The sequence below is a fragment of the Taudactylus pleione genome, unplaced genomic scaffold (genome assembly GCF_031769625.1).
Source record: "Taudactylus pleione unplaced genomic scaffold, aTauple2 ptg000550l, whole genome shotgun sequence".
Taxonomy (NCBI): Eukaryota; Metazoa; Chordata; class Amphibia; order Anura; family Myobatrachidae; genus Taudactylus; species Taudactylus pleione.
This window is the reverse complement of record NW_028284952.1, coordinates 4,490,001-4,492,500: the sequence shown is the minus strand read 5'-3', so window position 1 is coordinate 4,492,500 and position 2,500 is coordinate 4,490,001. Positions and strand designations below refer to the sequence as shown.

The window sequence follows — 2,500 nt, the reverse complement described above, 5'->3', positions numbered from 1 at the left end:
GTATAAAATTTCCAACAGGTACTGGTATTCCCAGGTGGTCTCCCATCCAAGTACAAACCAGGCCCAACACAGCAAAGCTTACAAGATCAGATGAGATTGGGCATGTCCAGTGTGGTTTGGCTGTAGGTGCTCAAAAGCATTACATTTTGACCTCTATTACTTCTTAACTCAAGTAAATTCATTGAAAAGTTGAAAAAATTAAATGTAAAATGTAATAGAAAAGAATGTTATGGCAGTATAAAATTTCCTACAGCACCTGGTGTTCCCAGGGGGTCTCCCATCCAAGTACTAACCAGGCCCAACACTGCATAGCTTCCAAGATCAGACGAGATTGGGCATGTCCAGTGTGGTTTGGCTGTAGGTGCTCAAAAACATTAACTTTAGACCTCTATTACTTCTTAACTCAAGTAAATTCATTGATAATTTGAAAAAATTAAATGTAAAATGTAATAGAAAAGAATGTTATGGCTGCATAAAATTACGTACAGCACCTGGTATTCCCAGGTGGTCTCCCATCCAAGTACTAACCAGGCTCAACACTGCATAGCTTCCAAGATCAGACAAGTTTGGGCATGTCCAGTGTGGTTTGGCTTTAGGTGCTCAAAAACATTAACTTTAGACCTCTTTTACTTCTTAACTCAAGTAAATTCAATGATAAGTTGAAAAATGAAATGTAAAATGTAATAGAAAAGAATGTTATGGCAGTATAAAGTTACCTACAGCTCCTGGTATTCCCAGGTGGTCTCCCATCCAAGTACTAACCAGGCCCAACACTACATAGCTTCCAAGATCAGACGAGATTGGGCATGTCCAGTGTGGTTTGGCTGTAGGTGCTCAAAAACATTAACTTTAGACCTCTATTACTTCTTAACTCAAGTAAATTCATTGATAAGTTGAAAAAATTAAATGTAAAATGTAATAGAAAAGAATGTTATGGCTGTATAAAATTACCTACAGCACCTGGTATTCCCAGGTGGTCTCCCATCCAAGTACTAACCAGGCCCAACACTGCATAGCTTCCAAGATCAGACGAGATTGGGCATGTCCAGTGTGGTTTGGCTGTAGGTGCTCAAAAGCATTAAATTTACACCTCTATTACTTCTTAACTCAAGCAAATTCATTGATAAGTTGAAAAAATTAAATGTAAAATGTAATAGAAAAGAATGTTATGGCAGTATAAAATTACCTACAGCACCTGGTGTTCCCAGGGGGTCTCCCATCCAAGTACTAACCAGGCCCAACACTGCATAGCTTCCAAGATCAGACGAGATTGGGCATGTCCAGTGTGGTTTGGCTGTAGGTGCTCAAAAACATTAACTTTAGACCTCTATTACTTCTTAACTCAAGTAAATTCATTGATAATTTGAAAAAATTAAATGTAAAATGTAATAGAAAAGAATGTTATGGCTGCATAAAATTACGTACAGCACCTGGTATTCCCAGGTGGTCTCCCATCCAAGTACTAACCAGGCTCAACACTGCATAGCTTCCAAGATCAGACAAGATTGGGCATGTCCAGTGTGGTTTGGCTTTAGGTGCTCAAAAACATTAACTTTAGACCTCTTTTACTTCTTAACTCAAGTAAATTCAATGATAAGTTGAAAAATGAAATGTAAAATGTAATAGAAAAGAATGTTATGGCAGTATAAAGTTACCTACAGCACCTGGTATTCCCAGGTGGTCTCCCATCCAAGTACTAACCAGGCCCAACACTACATAGCTTCCAAGATCAGACGAGATTGGGCATGTCCAGTGTGGTTTGGCTGTAGGTGCTCAAAAACATTAACTTTAGACCTCTATTACTTCTTAACTCAAGTAAATTCATTGATAAGTTGAAAAAATTAAATGTAAAATGTAATAGAAAAGAATGTTATGGCTGTATAAAATTACCTACAGCACCTGGTATTCCCAGGTGGTCTCCCATCCAAGTACTAACCAGGCCCAACACTGCATAGCTTCCAAGATCAGACGAGATTGGGCATGTCCAGTGTGGTTTGGCTGTAGGTGCTCAAAAGCATTAAATTTACACCTCTATTACTTCTTAACTCAAGCAAATTCATTGATAAGTTGAAAAAATTAAATGTAAAATGTAATAGAAAAGAATGTTATGGCAGTATAAAATTACCTACAGCATCTGGTATTCCCAGGGGGTCTCCCATACATGTACTAACCAGGCCCAACACTGCATAGCTTCCAAGATCAGACGAGATTGGGCATGTCCAGTGTGGTTTGACTGTAGGTGCTCAAAAGCTTTAACTTTAGATCTCTTTTACTTCTTAACTCAAGTAAATTCAATGATAAGTTGAAAAAATTAAATGTAAAATGTAATAGAAAAGAATGTTTTGGCTGTATAAAATTTCCTACAGCAACTGGTATTCCCAGGTGGTCTCCCATCCAAGTACAAACCAGGCCCAACACAGCAAGGCTTACAAGATCAGACGAGATTGGGCATGTCCAGTGTGGTTTGGCTGTAGGTGCTCAAAAGCATTAAATTTACACC

At 38.3% G+C, this 2,500-nt stretch overlaps 3 non-coding genes and 6 pseudogenes across 3 annotated transcripts; all 9 read right to left on the bottom strand.

Moving 5' to 3' along the window:
* Positions 1-244: 244 nt before the first annotated feature.
* LOC148500632 (5S ribosomal RNA) lies at positions 245-363 on the bottom strand (annotated as a pseudogene).
* Positions 364-479: 116 nt separating this feature from the next.
* On the bottom strand, positions 480-598 carry LOC148500631 (5S ribosomal RNA; annotated as a pseudogene).
* A 115-nt stretch (positions 599-713) lies between these two features.
* Positions 714-832, bottom strand: LOC148500630 (5S ribosomal RNA; annotated as a pseudogene).
* A 116-nt stretch (positions 833-948) lies between these two features.
* Positions 949-1,067, bottom strand: LOC148500629 (5S ribosomal RNA). Its single transcript, XR_015870399.1, has one exon. It is a non-coding gene; the product is annotated as a 5S ribosomal RNA (ribosomal RNA).
* Positions 1,068-1,183: 116 nt separating this feature from the next.
* LOC148500628 (5S ribosomal RNA) lies at positions 1,184-1,302 on the bottom strand. Its single transcript, XR_015870461.1, has one exon. It is a non-coding gene; the product is annotated as a 5S ribosomal RNA (ribosomal RNA).
* Positions 1,303-1,418: 116 nt separating this feature from the next.
* On the bottom strand, positions 1,419-1,537 carry LOC148500627 (5S ribosomal RNA; annotated as a pseudogene).
* Positions 1,538-1,652: 115 nt separating this feature from the next.
* On the bottom strand, positions 1,653-1,771 carry LOC148500626 (5S ribosomal RNA; annotated as a pseudogene).
* A 116-nt stretch (positions 1,772-1,887) lies between these two features.
* LOC148500625 (5S ribosomal RNA) lies at positions 1,888-2,006 on the bottom strand. Its single transcript, XR_015870398.1, has one exon. It is a non-coding gene; the product is annotated as a 5S ribosomal RNA (ribosomal RNA).
* A 116-nt stretch (positions 2,007-2,122) lies between these two features.
* LOC148500624 (5S ribosomal RNA) lies at positions 2,123-2,241 on the bottom strand (annotated as a pseudogene).
* Positions 2,242-2,500: the final 259 nt, after the last annotated feature.